Below are 13383 nucleotides of genomic sequence, written 5' to 3'. Positions count from 1 at the left end.
TTTATAACAAATTAGTGAAAAAGCTTACAGCACATGGTATTCCCAAGAGGTCTCCAATACAGGTACTGACCAGGCCCAACCCTGGATTGATTCCGAGATCAGACGGGATCGGGCTTTTTCAGGGTGGTATGGCCATAAGCGATGGAAAAACCTTGAAAAATCTTTGAAAATTCCCTTGTGTATTTGTCAAGGTATGATTGTGTCGCCCACTGGAAAGACTAGATTCTTGCATATAGAGGTAAAAGGCTAAGTTAAACAGTTGTCTTCATCATTGTTGCTCTTCTTTAGACTCTAACAATTGGCTCCCACCCCATTTCTTGTCTCTAAAATGCCAGCACTGAGACATTATTGCTAGGGACAAATCAAAGGAGGTTTATTACCAACAAGTGTGTGCAGTTCGTGTGGAACACCTGGCTTTAAAATTATTCAATGACGAAAATGTTCAAAGATGTGGTGAAGCGAAAAAAAACTGTATTTTATAACAAATTAGTGAAAAAGCTTACAGCACCTGGTATTCCCAAGAGGTCTCCCATACAGGTACTGACCAGGCCCAACCCTGGATTGCTTCCGAGATCAGACGGGATAGGGCTTTTTCAGGGTGGTATGGCTGTAAGCGATGGAAAAATCTTGAAAAATCTCTGAAAAATCTCTTGTGTATTTGTCAAGGTATGATTGTGTCACCTACTGCAAAGACTAGATTCTTGCATACAGAGGTAAAAGGCTAAGTTAAACAGTTGTCTTCATCATTGTTGCTCTTCTTTAGACTCTAACAATTGGCTCCCACCCCATTTCTTGTCTCTAAAATGCCAGCACTGAAACATTATTGCTAGGGACAAATCAAAGGAGGTTTATTACCAACAAGTGTGTGCAGTTCATTTGGAAAACCTGGCTTTAAAATTATTCAATGACGAACCTGTTCAAAGCTGTGGTGAAGTGAAAAAAATTGTATTTTATAACAAATTAGTGAAAAAGCTTACAGCACCTGGTATTCCCAAGAGGTCTCCCATACAGGTACTGACCAGGCCCAACCCTGGATTGCTTCCGAGATCAGACAGGATCAGACTTTCTCAGGGTGGTATGGCTGTATGCGATGGAAAAACCTTGAAAAATCTCTAAAAAATCCCTTGTGTATTTGTCAAGGTATGATTGTGTCGCCCACTTCAAAGACTAGATTCTTGCATACAGAGGTAAAAGGCTAAGTTAAACAGTTGTCTTCATCATTGTTGCTCTTCTTTAGACTCTAACAAATGGCTCCCACCCCATTTCTTGTCTCTAAAATGCCAGCACTGAGACATTATTGCTAGGGACAAATCAAAGGAGGTTTATTACCAACAAGTGTGTGCAGTTCGTGTGGAACACCTGGCTTTAAAATTATTCAATGACGAAGCTGTTCAAAGCTGTGGTGAAGTGAAAAAAATTGTATTTTATAACAAATTAGTGAAAAAGCTTACAGCACCTGGTATTCCCAAGAGGTCTCCCATACAGGTACTGACCAGGCCCAACCCTGGATTGCTTCCGAGATCAGATGGGATTGGGCTTTTTCAGGGTGGTATGGCCGTAAGCGAAGGACACACCTTGAAAAATCTCTGAAAAATCCCTTGTGTATTTGTCAAAGTATGATTGTGTCGCCCACTGCAAAGACTAGATTCTTGCATATGGAGGTAAAAGGCTACGTTAAACAGTTGTCTTCATCATGTTGCTCTTCTTTAGACTCTAACAAATGGCTCCCACCCCATTTCTTGTCTCTAAAATGCCAGCACTGAGACATTATTGCTAGGGACAAATCAAAGGAGGTTTATTACCAACAAGTGTGTGCAGTTCGTGTGGAACACCTGGCTTTAAAATTATTCAATGACGAAACTGTTCAAAGATGTGGTGAAGTGAAAAAAACTGTATTTTATAACAAATTAGTGAAAAAGCTTACAGCACCTGGTATTCCCAAGAGGTCTCCCATACAGGTACTGACCAGGCCCAAACCTGGATTGCTTCCGAGATCAGACGGGATCGGGCTTTTTCAGGGTGGTATGGCCGTAAGCGAAGGAAATTCCTTGAAAAATCTCTGAAAAATCCCTTGTTTATTTGTCAAGGTATGATTGTGTCGCCCACTGCAAAGACCAGATTCTTGCATATGGAGGTAAAAGGCTAAGTTTAACAGTTGTCTTCATCATGTTGCTCTTCTTTAGACTCTAACAATTGGCTCCCACCCCATTTCTTGTCTCTAAAATGCCAGCACTGAGACATTATTGCTAGGGACAAATCAAAGGAGGTTTATTACCAACAAGTGTGTGCAGTTCGTGTGGAACACCTGGCTTTAAAATTATTCAATGACGAAGCTGTTCAAAGCTGTGGTGAAGTGAAAAAAACTGTATTTTATAACAAATTAGTGAAAAAGCTTACAGCACCTGGTATTCCCAAGAGGTCTCCCATACAGGTATTGACCAGGCCCAACCCTGGATTGCTTCCGAGATCGGGCTTTTTCAGGATGATATGGCCGTAAGCGATGGAAAAATCTTGAAAAATCTCAGAAAAATCCCTTGTGTATTTGTCAAGGTATGATTGTGTCGCCCACTGCAAAGACTAGATTCTTGCATACAGAGGTAAAAGGCTAAGTTAAACAGTTGTCTTCATCATTGTTGCTCTTCTTTAGACTCTAACAATTTGCTCCCACCCCATTTCTTGTCTCTAAAATGCCAGCACTGAGACATTATTGCTAGGGACAAATCAAAGGAGGTTTATTACCAACAAGTGTGTGCAGTTCGTGTGGAACACCTGGCTTTAAAATTATTCAATGACGAAACTGTTCAAAGATGTGGTGAAGTGAAAAAAACTGTATTTTGTAACAAATTAGTGAAAAATCTTACAGCACATGGTATTCCCAAGAGGTCTCCCATACAGGTACTGACCAGGCCCAACGCTGGCTTGATTCCGAGATCTGACTTTTTCAGGGTGGTATGGCCGTAAGCTGTGGAAAAACCTTGAAAGATCTCTGAAAAATCCCTTGTATATTTGTCAAAGTATGATTGTGTCGCCCACTGCAAAGACTAGATTCTTGCATATGGAGGTAAAGGGCTAAGTTAAACAGTTGTCTTCATCACTGTTGCTCTTTTTTAGAGTAACAATCGGCTGCCACCCCATTTCTTGTCTCTAAAATGCCAGCACTGAGACATTATTGCTAGGGACAAATCAAAGGAGGTTTATTACCAGCAAGTGTGTGCAGTTCGTGTGGAACACCTGGCTTTAAAATTATTCAATGACGAAACTGTTCAAAGATGTGGTGAAGTGAAAAAAACTGTATTTTATAACAAATTAGTGAAAAAGCTTACAGCACCTGGTATTCCCAAGAGGTCTCCCATACAGGTACTGATCAGGCCCAACCCTGGATTGCTTCCGAGATCAGACAGGATCGGTCTTTTTCAGGGTGGTATGGCCGTAAGCGAAGGAAAAACCTTGAAATATCTCTGAAAATCCCTTGTGTATTTGTCAAGGTATGATTGTGTCGCCCACTGCAAAGACTAGATTCTTGCATATGGAGGTAAAAGGCTAAGTTAAACAGTTGTCTTCATCACTGTTACTCTTTTTTCGAGTAACAATCGGCTCCCACCCCATTTCTTGCCTCTAAAATGCCAGCACTGAGACATTATTGCTAGGGACAAATCAAAGGAGGTTTATTACCAACAAGTGTGTGCAGTTCGTGTGGAACACCTGGCTTTAAAATTATTCAACGACGAAGGTGTTCAAAGCTGTGGTGAAGTGAAAAATACTGTATTTTATAACAAATTAGTGAAAAAGCTTACAGCACCTGGTATTCCCAAGAGGTCTCCCATACAGGTACTGACCAGACCCAACCCTGGATTGCTTCCGAGATCAGACGGGATCGGGCTTTTTCAGGGTGGTATGGCCGTAAGCGAAGCAAAAACCTTGAAAAATCTCTGAAAAATCCCTTGTGTATTTTTCAAGGTATGATTGTGTCGCCCACTGCAAGGACTAGATTCTTGCATATGGAGGTAAAAGGCTAAGTTAAACAGTTGTCTTCATCACTGTTGCTCTTTTTTCGAGTAACAATCGGCTCCCACCCCATTTCTTGTCTCTAAAATGCCAGCACTGAGACATTATTGATAGGGACAAATCAAAGGAGGTTTATTACCAACAAGTGTGTGCAGTTCGTGTGGAACACCTGGCTTTAAAATTATTCATTGACGAAGCTGTTCAAAGATGTGGTGAAGTGAAAAAAATTGTATTTTATAACAAATTAGTGAAAAAGCTTACAGCACCTGGTATTCCCAAGAGGCCTCCCATACAGGTACTGACCAGGCCCAACGCTGGCTTGATTCCGAGATCAGACGGGATCGGACTTTTTCAGGGTGGTATGGCCGTAAGCGAAGGAAAAACCTTGAAAGATCTCTGAAAAATCCCTTGTGTATTTGTCAAAGTATGATTGTGTCGCCCACTGCAAAGACTAGATTCTTGCATATAGAGGTAAAAGGCAAAGTTACACAGTTGTCTTCATCACTGTTGCTCTTTTTTAGAGTAACAATCGGCTGCCACCCCATTTCTTGTCTCTAAAATGCCAGCACTGAGACATTATTGCTAGGGACAAATCAAAGGAGGTTTATTACCAGCAAGTGTGTGCAGTTCGTGTGGAACACCTGGCTTTAAAATTATTCAATGACGAAACTGTTCAAAGATGTGGTGAAGTGAAAAAAACTGTATTTTATAACAAATTAGTGAAGAAGCTTACAGCACCTGGTATTCCCAAGAGGTCTTCCATACAGGTACTGACCAGGCCCAACCCTGGATTGCTTCCGAGATCAGACAGGATCGGCCTTTTTCAGGGTGGTATGGCCGTAAGTGAAGGAAAAACCTTGAAATATCTCTGAAAATCCCTTGTGTATTTGTCAAGGTATGATTGTGTCGCCCACTGCAAAGAGTAGATTCTTGCATATGGAGGTAAAAGGCTAAGTTAAACAGTTGTCTTCATCACTGTTGCTCTTTTTTCGAGTAACAATTGGCTCCCACCCCATTTCTTGTCTCTAAAATGCCAGCACTGAGACATTATTGCTAGGGACAAATCAAAGGAGGTTTATTACCAGCAAGTGTGTGCAGTTCGTGTGGAACACCTGGCTTTAAAATTATTCAATGACGAAACTGTTCAAAGATGTGGTGAAGTGAAAAAAACTGTATTTTATAACAAATTAGTGAAGAAGCTTACAGCACCTGGTATTCCCAAGAGGTCTTCCAATCAGGTACTGACCAGGCCCAACCCTAGATTGCTTCCGAGATCAGACAGGATCGGCCTTTTTCAGGGTGGTATGGCCGTAAGTGAAGGAAAAACCTTGAAATATCTCTGAAAATCCCTTGTGTATTTGTCAAGGTATGATTGTGTCGCCCACTGCAAAGAGTAGATTCTTGCATATGGAGGTAAAAGGCTGAGTTAAACAGTTGTCTTCATCACTGTTGCTCTTTTTTCGAGTAACAATTGGCTCCCACCCCATTTCTTGTCTCTAAAATGCCAGCACTGAGACATTATTGCTAGGGACAAATCAAAGGAGGTTTATTACCAACAAGTGTGTGCAGTTCGTGTGGAACACCTGGCTTTAAAATTATTCAACGACGAAGGTGTTCAAAGCTGTGGTGAAGTGAAAAAAACTGTATTTTATAACAAATTAGTGAAAAAGCTTACAGCACCTGGTATTCCCAAGAGGTCTCCCATACAGGTACTGACCAGACCCAACCCTGGATTGCTTCCGAGATCAGACGGGATCGGGCTTTTTCAGGGTGGTATGGCCGTAAGCGAAGCAAAAACCTTGAAAAATCTCTGAAAAATCCCTTGTGTATTTTTCAAGGTATGATTGTGTCGCCCACTGCAAGGACTAGATTCTTGCATATGGAGGTAAAAGGCTAAGTTAAACAGTTGTCTTCATCACTGTTGCTCTTTTTTCGAGTAACAATCGGCTCCCACCCCATTTCTTGTCTCTAAAATGCCAGCACTGAGACATTATTGATAGGGACAAATCAAAGGAGGTTTATTACCAACAAGTGTGTGCAGTTCGTGTGGAACACCTGGCTTTAAAATTATTCAATGACGAAGCTGTTCAAAGATGTGGTGAAGTGAAAAAAATTGTATTTTATAACAAATTAGTGAAAAAGCTTACAGCACCTGGTATTCCCAAGAGGTCTCCCATACAGGTACTGACCAGGCCCAACCCTGGATTGCTTCGGAGATCAGACGGGATTGGACTTTCTCAGGGTGGTGTGGCCGTAAGCGAAGGAAAAACCTTGAAAAATGTCTGAAAAATCCCTTGTGTATATGTCAAAGTATGATTGTGTCGCCCACTGCAAAGACTAGATTCTTGCATATGGAGGTAAAAGGCTAAGTTAAACAGTTGTCTTCATCACTGTTGCTCTTTTTTCGAGTAACAATCGGCTCCCACCCCATTTCTTGTCTCTAAAATGCCAGCACTGAGACATTGTTGCTAGGGACAAATCAAAGGAGGTTTATTACCAACAAGTGTGTGCAGTTCGTGTGGAACACCTGGCTTTAAAATTATTCAATGACGAAGCTGTTCACAGATGTGGTGAAGTGAAAAAAACTGTATTTTATAACAAATTAGTGAAAAAGCTTACAGCACCTGGTATTCCCAAGAGGTCTCCCATACAGGTACTGACCAGGCCCAACCCTGGATTGCTTCCGAGATCAGACGGGATCGGGCTTTTTCAGGGTGGTATGGCCGTAAGCGAATGACACACCTTGAAAAATCTCGGAAAAATCACTTGTGTATATGTCAAAGTATGATTGTGTCGCCCACTGCAAATACTAAATTCTTGCATATGGAGGTAAAAGGCTAAGTTAAACAGTTGTCTTCATCACTGTTGCTCTTTTTTCGAGTAACAATCGGCTCCCACCCCATTTCTTGTCTTTAAAATGCCAGCACTGAGACATTATTGCTAGGGACAAATCAAAGGAGGTTTATTACCAACAAGTGTGTGCAGTTCGTGTGGAACACCTGGCTTTAAAATTATTCAATGACGAAGCTGTTCAAAGATGTGGTGAAGTGAAAAAAACTGTATTTTATAACAAATTAGTGAAAAAGCTTACAGCACCTGGTATTCCCAAGAGGTCTCCCATACAGGTACTGACCAGGCCCAACCCTGGATTGCTTCCGAGATCAGACGGGATCGGGCATTTTCAGGGTGGTATGGCCGTAAGCGAAGGACACACCTTGAAAAATCTCTGAAAAATCCCTTGTGTATATGTCAAAGTATGATTGTGTCGCCCACTGCAAAGACTAGATTCTTGCATATGGAGGTAAAAGGCTAAGTTAAACAGTTGTCTTCATCACTGTTGCTCTTTTTTCGAGTAACAATCGGCTCCCACCCCATTTCTTGTGTCTAAAATGCCAGCACTGAGACATTATTGCTAGGGACAAATCAAAGGAGGTTTATTACCAACAAGTGTGTGCAGTTCGTGTGGAACACCTGGCTTTAAAATTATTCAATGACGAAGCTGTTCAAAGATGTGGTGAAGTGAAAAAAACTGTATTTTATAACAAATTAGTGAAAAAGCTTACAGCAACTGGTATTCCCAAGAGGTCTCCCATACAGGTACTGACCAGGCCCAACCCTGGATTGATTCCGAGATCAGAGGGGATCGGGATTTTTCAGGGTGGTATGGCTGTAAGCGAAGGAAAAACCTTGAAAAATCTCTGAAAAATCCCTTGTGTATTTGTCAAGGTATGATTGTGTCACCCACTGCAAAGACTAGATTCTTGCACATAGAGGTAAAAGGCTAAGGTAAACAGTTGTCTTCATCATTGTTGCTCTTCTTTAGACTCTAACAATTGGCTCCCACCCAGAGGCGGAGCTGGCCTAAATGGCGCCCTGTGCGAAATCCCCCTGTGACCCCCCCCCCCCCCCCCCCCCCCCCCCCCACACACACACACACACACGAAAAAACATTACACCTACAACTTTGTTTCAAATTGCGTGGAGTGTATATATAACAACGTTTGCTAACTGAATACAACATCCAGCTCCTGGCCAACTTCTCACCACTTGTCAAAGTTCTACTGAAATAGACACACTTAACGCAACACAATGGCATCATCGACTTGTTCAGTACAGATGTGCTGAAAGGCGAGAGTCTCAACTTTCAGCTAAAAAAAGACCGCTCTAGCTATTATAGTTTTTATTTTATGGCAGTTTACAGTTTAAACGGGATCATACTAGCAGGGCACCTCCAGCGGCCCGCTGCCGCTCCGTTTTTCATGGGGTAAATAATAGCTAATTTCCCGATTCCAAAATGAAAGAATGGTCCTACCAGCTTGCCACTTCAATATGAAGAAGATGAGTTCAACAAGGGGAAAAAAACCTGACCTGTAGGCCAGAGAAACGTTCATTAGCACATCAAGTTAGATTCAGTTTACCGGTAAACATATCACGAATGTACAACAGGTCAATTATTAATCATCTTGGCTACGTAGCTCAATCTATGCATTCCAGTAGCGTTTGCTACAAACAAATACAAAAACAACAATAAAGGAAAACAACTGTCTGACAGACAGCATAGCCGAATTCAAGGCAACACATAACAATAATCATTCGATTGCTCTTGGTTTCAAGTTAAGCCCACTAAAGTGCTTAAGTAAATAAAAGTGTTTCAAAAACAGCGTTTTTGAACCGGAGTTCTGCTCGCGGTGGGAACTCCGCCGAACAAGGTCATTTTTTATAGCGAAAACGATCGACTGGTCACTGACAAGTAAAAGGGTGTTATTGGTAGATGTTAAGAACACTTACCGCTGAGGTAAAATGAGAGTATAAATGAATTGAGGGGAGAAAAACGCTTTGTTTTCCAACGCCGTTCTACAAGCAACAAGCTTACAGCCACGGCAGGAGCAGCTTTCATGGTTGCCGCGACGTGGAAGGAGCCAATCAGGAGAGGGACCTCACATCAGCTGACGTGGGTCATGTGACAGGGAGTAGTTGATATGGGTTACACTTTGTTGTGCTTTTATTACAGAAATATTATTATCATCACTATTATTATTAAGAACATGCGATTTCTATGTTTTGTTTATGTATTGGTTGATGCTAAAAAAAAATATTTTTAGAAAAAAAAAAAAAAGGAAATTAAATGCCGCCCCCTGCAGAGGAAATTAAATGCCGCCCCCTGCAGACTGCCGCCCTGTTCGGCCGCACATGTTGCACATATCAAGCTCCGCCACTGCTCCCACCCCATTTCTTGTCTCTAAAATGCCAGCACTGAGACATTATTGCTAGGGACAAATCAAAGGAGGTTTATTACCAACAAGTGTGTGCAGTTCGTGTGGAACACCTGGCTTTAAAATTATTCAATGACGAAGCTGTTCAATGCTGTGGTGAAGTGAAAAAAAAACTGTATTTTATAACAAATTAGTGAAAAAGCTTACAGCACCTGGTATTCCCAAGAGGTCTCCCATACAGGTACTGACCAGGCCCGACCCTGGATTGCTTCCAAGACCAGACGGGATCGGGCTTTTTCAGGGTGGTATGGCCGTAAGCGAATGACACACCTTGAAAAATCTCTGAAAAATCCCTTGTGTATATGTCAAAGTATGATTGTGTCGCCCACTGCAAAGACTAGATTCTTGCATATGGAGGTAAAAGGCTAAGTTAAACAGTTGTCTTCATCACTGTTGCTCTTCTTTTGACTCTAACAATTGGCTCCCACCCCATTTCTTGTCTCTAAAATGCCAGCACTGAGACATTATTGCTAGGGACCAATCAAAGGAGGTTTATTACCAACAAGTGTGTGCAGTTTGTGTGGAACACCTGGCTTTAAAATTATTCAATGACAAAGCTGTTCAAAGATGCGGTGAAGTGAAAAAAAACTGTATTTTATAACAAATTAGTGAAAAAGCTTACAGCACCTGGTACTTCCAAAAGGTCTCCCATACAGGTACTGACCAGGCCCAAACCTGGATTGATTCCGAGATCAGAGGGGATCGGGCTTTTTCAGGGTGGTATGGCTGTAAGCGAAGGAAAAATCTTGAAAAATCTCTGAAAAATCCCTTGTGTATTTGTCAAGGTATGATTGTGTCGCCCACTGCAAAGACTAGATTCTTGCATATAGAGGTAAAAGGCTAAGTTAAACAGTTGTCTTCATCATTGTTGCTCTTCTTTAGACTAACAATTGGCTCCCACCCCATTTCTTGTCTCTAAAATGCCAGCACTGAGACATTATTGCTAGGGACAAATCAAAGGAGGTTTATTACCAACAAGTGAGTGGAGTTCGTGTGGAACACCTGGCTTTAAAATTATTCAATGACGAAGCTGTTCAAAGCTGTGGTGAAGTGAAAAAAACTGTATTTTATAACAAATTAGTGAAAAAGCTTACAGCACCTGGTATTCCCAAGAGGTCTCCCATACAGGTACTGACCAGGCCCAACCCTGGATTGCTTCCGAGATCAGACGGGATAGGGGTTTTGTCAGGGTGGTATGGCCGTAAGCGAAGGAAAAACCTTGAAAAATCTCTGAAAAATCCCTTTTGTATTTGTCAAGGTTTGATTGTGTCGCCCACTGCAAAGGCTAGATTCTTGCATATAGAGGTAAAATGCTAAGTTAAACAGTTGTCTTCATCATTGTTGCTCTTCTTTAGACTCTAACAATTGGCTCCCACCCCATTTCTTGTCTCTAAAATGCCAGCACTGAGACATTATTGCTAGGGACAAATCAAAGGAGGTTTATTTCCAACAAGTGTGTGCAGTTCGTGTGGAACACCTGGCTTTAAAATTATTCAATGACGAAGCTGTTCAAAGATGTGGTGAAGCGAAAAAAAACTGTATTTTATAACAAATTAGTGAAAAAGCTTACAGCACCTGGTATTCCCAAGAGGTCTCCCATACAGGTACTGACCAGGCCCAACCCTGGATTGCTTCCGAGATCAGACGGGATAGGGCTTTTTCAGGGTGGTATGGCTGTAAGCGATGGAAAAATCTTGAAAAATCTCTGAAAAATCTCTTGTGTATTTGTCAAGGTATGATTGTGTCACCTACTGCAAAGACTAGATTCTTGCATACAGAGGTAAAAGGCTAAGTTAAACAGTTGTCTTCATCATTGTTGCTCTTCTTTAGACTCTAACAATTGGCTCCCACCCCATTTCTTGTCTCTAAAATGCCAGCACTGAAACATTATTGCTAGGGACAAATCAAAGGAGGTTTATTACCAACAAGTGTGTGCAGTTCATTTGGAAAACCTGGCTTTAAAATTATTCAATGACGAACCTGTTCAAAGCTGTGGTGAAGTGAAAAAAATTGTATTTTATAACAAATTAGTGAAAAAGCTTACAGCACCTGGTATTCCCAAGAGGTCTCCCATACAGGTACTGACCAGGCCCAACCCTGGATTGCTTCCGAGATCAGACAGGATCAGACTTTCTCAGGGTGGTATGGCTGTATGCGATGGAAAAACCTTGAAAAATCTCTAAAAAATCCCTTGTGTATTTGTCAAAGTATGATTGTGTTGCCCACTGCAAAGACTAGATTCTTGCATATGAAGGTAAAAGGCTAAGTTAAACAGTTGTCTTCATCACTGTTGCTCTTTTTTAGAGTAACAATCGGCTCCCACCCCATTTCTTGTCTCTAAAATGCCAGCACTGAGACATTATTGCTAGGGACAAATCAAAGGAGGTTTATTACCAACAAGTGTGTGCAGTTCGTGTGGAACACCTGGCTTTAAAATTATTCAATGACGAAGCTGTTCAAAGCTGTGGTGAAGTGAAAAAAACTGTATTTTATAACAAATTAGTGAAAAAGCTTACAGCACCTGGTATTCCCAAGAGGTCTCCCATACAGGTACTGACCAGGCCCAACCCTGGGTTTAATCCGAGATCAGACAGGATCAAGCTTTTTCAGGGTGGTATGGCCGTAAGCAATGGAAAAACCTTGAAAAATCTCTGAAAAATCCCTTGTGTATATGTCAAAGTATGATTGTGTCACCCACTGGAAAGACTAGATTCTTGCATATGGAGGTAAAAGGCTAAGTTAAACAGTTGTCTTCATCATGTTGCTCTTCTTTAGACTCTAACAAATGGCTCCCACCCCATTTCTTGTCTCTAAAATGCCAGCACTGAGACATTATTGCTAGGGACAAATCAAAGGAGGTTTATTACCAACAAGTGTGTGCAGTTCGTGTGGAACACCTGGCTTTAAAATTATTCAATGACGAAAATGTTCAAAGATGTGGTGAAGCGAAAAAAACTGTATTTTATAACAAATTAGTGAAAAAGCTTACAGCACCTGGTATTCCCAAGAGGTCTCCCATACAGGTACTGACCAGGCCCACCCCTGGATTGATTCCGAGATCAGACGGGATCGGGATTTTTCAGGGTGGTATGGCCGTAAGCGATGGAAAAATCTTGAAAAATCTCTGAAAAATCCCTTGTGTATTTGACAAGGTATGATTGTGTCGCCCACTGCAAAGACTAGATTCTTGCATACAGAGGTAAAAGGCTAAGTTAAACAGTTGTCTTCATCATTGTTGCTCTTCTTTAGACTCTAACAATTGGCCCCCACCCCATTTCTTGTCTCTAAAATGCCAGCACTTAGACATTATTGCTAGGGACAAATCAAAGGAGGTTTATTACCAACAAGTGTGTGCAGTTCGTGTGGAACACCTGGCTTTAAAATTATTCAATGACGAAGCTGTTCAAAGCTGTGGTGAAGTGAAAAAAATTGTATTTTATAACAAATTAGTGAAAAAGCTTACAGCACCTGGTATTCCCAAGAGGTCTCCCATACAGGTACTGACCAGGCCCAACCCTGGATTGCTTCCGAGATCAGATGGGATTGGGCTTTTTCAGGGTGGTATGGCCGTAAGCGAAGGACACACCTTGAAAAATCTCTGAAAAATCCCTTGTGTATTTGTCAAAGTATGATTGTGTCGCCCACTGCAAAGACTAGATTCTTGCATATGGAGGTAAAAGGCTACGTTAAACAGTTGTCTTCATCATGTTGCTCTTCTTTAGACTCTAACAATTGGCTCCCACCCCATTTCTTGTCTCTAAAATGCCAGCACTGAGACATTATTGCTAGGGACAAATCAAAGGAGGTTTATTACCAACAAGTGTGTGCAGTTCGTGTGGAACACCTGGCTTTAAAATTATTCAATGACGAAACTGTTCAAAGATGTGGTGAAGTGAAAAAAACTGTATTTTATAACAAATTAGTGGAAAAGCTTACAGCACCTGGTATTCCCAAGAGGTCTCCCATACAGGTACTGACCAGGCCCAAACCTGGATTGCTTCCGAGATCAGACGAGATCGGGCTTTTTCAGGGTGGTATGGCCGTAAGTGAAGGAAATTCCTTGAAAAATCTCTGAAAAATCCCTTGTTTATTTGTCAAGGTATGA

The 13383-nt window shown here is 41.5% G+C and overlaps 3 non-coding genes and 21 pseudogenes across 3 annotated transcripts; all 24 read right to left on the bottom strand.

Annotated features, from left to right (window-relative positions):
* Nucleotides 1–21: 21 nt before the first annotated feature.
* LOC139067522 (5S ribosomal RNA) lies at nt 22–140 on the bottom strand (annotated as a pseudogene).
* A 356-nt stretch (nt 141–496) lies between these two features.
* Nucleotides 497–615, bottom strand: LOC139067134 (5S ribosomal RNA; annotated as a pseudogene).
* A 355-nt stretch (nt 616–970) lies between these two features.
* On the bottom strand, nt 971–1089 carry LOC139067897 (5S ribosomal RNA; annotated as a pseudogene).
* A 355-nt stretch (nt 1090–1444) lies between these two features.
* LOC139066764 (5S ribosomal RNA) lies at nt 1445–1563 on the bottom strand (annotated as a pseudogene).
* Nucleotides 1564–1917: 354 nt separating this feature from the next.
* Nucleotides 1918–2036, bottom strand: LOC139066848 (5S ribosomal RNA; annotated as a pseudogene).
* Nucleotides 2037–3316: 1280 nt separating this feature from the next.
* Nucleotides 3317–3435, bottom strand: LOC139067364 (5S ribosomal RNA; annotated as a pseudogene).
* Nucleotides 3436–3787: 352 nt separating this feature from the next.
* Nucleotides 3788–3906, bottom strand: LOC139066700 (5S ribosomal RNA; annotated as a pseudogene).
* A 353-nt stretch (nt 3907–4259) lies between these two features.
* Nucleotides 4260–4378, bottom strand: LOC139067299 (5S ribosomal RNA; annotated as a pseudogene).
* Nucleotides 4379–4731: 353 nt separating this feature from the next.
* Nucleotides 4732–4850, bottom strand: LOC139067811 (5S ribosomal RNA; annotated as a pseudogene).
* Nucleotides 4851–5202: 352 nt separating this feature from the next.
* Nucleotides 5203–5321, bottom strand: LOC139067992 (5S ribosomal RNA; annotated as a pseudogene).
* A 352-nt stretch (nt 5322–5673) lies between these two features.
* Nucleotides 5674–5792, bottom strand: LOC139066699 (5S ribosomal RNA; annotated as a pseudogene).
* Nucleotides 5793–6145: 353 nt separating this feature from the next.
* LOC139068021 (5S ribosomal RNA) lies at nt 6146–6264 on the bottom strand (annotated as a pseudogene).
* Nucleotides 6265–6617: 353 nt separating this feature from the next.
* Nucleotides 6618–6736, bottom strand: LOC139068395 (5S ribosomal RNA). The gene has a single exon (XR_011519994.1). It is a non-coding gene; the product is annotated as a 5S ribosomal RNA (ribosomal RNA).
* A 353-nt stretch (nt 6737–7089) lies between these two features.
* LOC139068339 (5S ribosomal RNA) lies at nt 7090–7208 on the bottom strand. The gene has a single exon (XR_011519938.1). It is a non-coding gene; the product is annotated as a 5S ribosomal RNA (ribosomal RNA).
* Nucleotides 7209–7561: 353 nt separating this feature from the next.
* LOC139067073 (5S ribosomal RNA) lies at nt 7562–7680 on the bottom strand (annotated as a pseudogene).
* A 1738-nt stretch (nt 7681–9418) lies between these two features.
* On the bottom strand, nt 9419–9537 carry LOC139067167 (5S ribosomal RNA; annotated as a pseudogene).
* A 356-nt stretch (nt 9538–9893) lies between these two features.
* On the bottom strand, nt 9894–10012 carry LOC139067629 (5S ribosomal RNA; annotated as a pseudogene).
* A 353-nt stretch (nt 10013–10365) lies between these two features.
* On the bottom strand, nt 10366–10485 carry LOC139067538 (5S ribosomal RNA; annotated as a pseudogene).
* A 356-nt stretch (nt 10486–10841) lies between these two features.
* On the bottom strand, nt 10842–10960 carry LOC139067133 (5S ribosomal RNA; annotated as a pseudogene).
* Nucleotides 10961–11315: 355 nt separating this feature from the next.
* Nucleotides 11316–11434, bottom strand: LOC139067896 (5S ribosomal RNA; annotated as a pseudogene).
* A 353-nt stretch (nt 11435–11787) lies between these two features.
* Nucleotides 11788–11906, bottom strand: LOC139067557 (5S ribosomal RNA; annotated as a pseudogene).
* Nucleotides 11907–12260: 354 nt separating this feature from the next.
* On the bottom strand, nt 12261–12379 carry LOC139066540 (5S ribosomal RNA). Its single transcript, XR_011519441.1, has one exon. It is a non-coding gene; the product is annotated as a 5S ribosomal RNA (ribosomal RNA).
* Nucleotides 12380–12734: 355 nt separating this feature from the next.
* Nucleotides 12735–12853, bottom strand: LOC139066763 (5S ribosomal RNA; annotated as a pseudogene).
* A 354-nt stretch (nt 12854–13207) lies between these two features.
* LOC139067394 (5S ribosomal RNA) lies at nt 13208–13326 on the bottom strand (annotated as a pseudogene).
* Between the last annotated feature and the right edge of the window lie 57 nt (nt 13327–13383).

The sequence above is a fragment of the Nothobranchius furzeri genome, chromosome 2 (genome assembly GCF_043380555.1).
Source record: "Nothobranchius furzeri strain GRZ-AD chromosome 2, NfurGRZ-RIMD1, whole genome shotgun sequence".
Taxonomy (NCBI): domain Eukaryota; kingdom Metazoa; phylum Chordata; class Actinopteri; order Cyprinodontiformes; family Nothobranchiidae; genus Nothobranchius; species Nothobranchius furzeri.
This window is presented reverse-complemented; position numbering and strand designations above follow the sequence as displayed.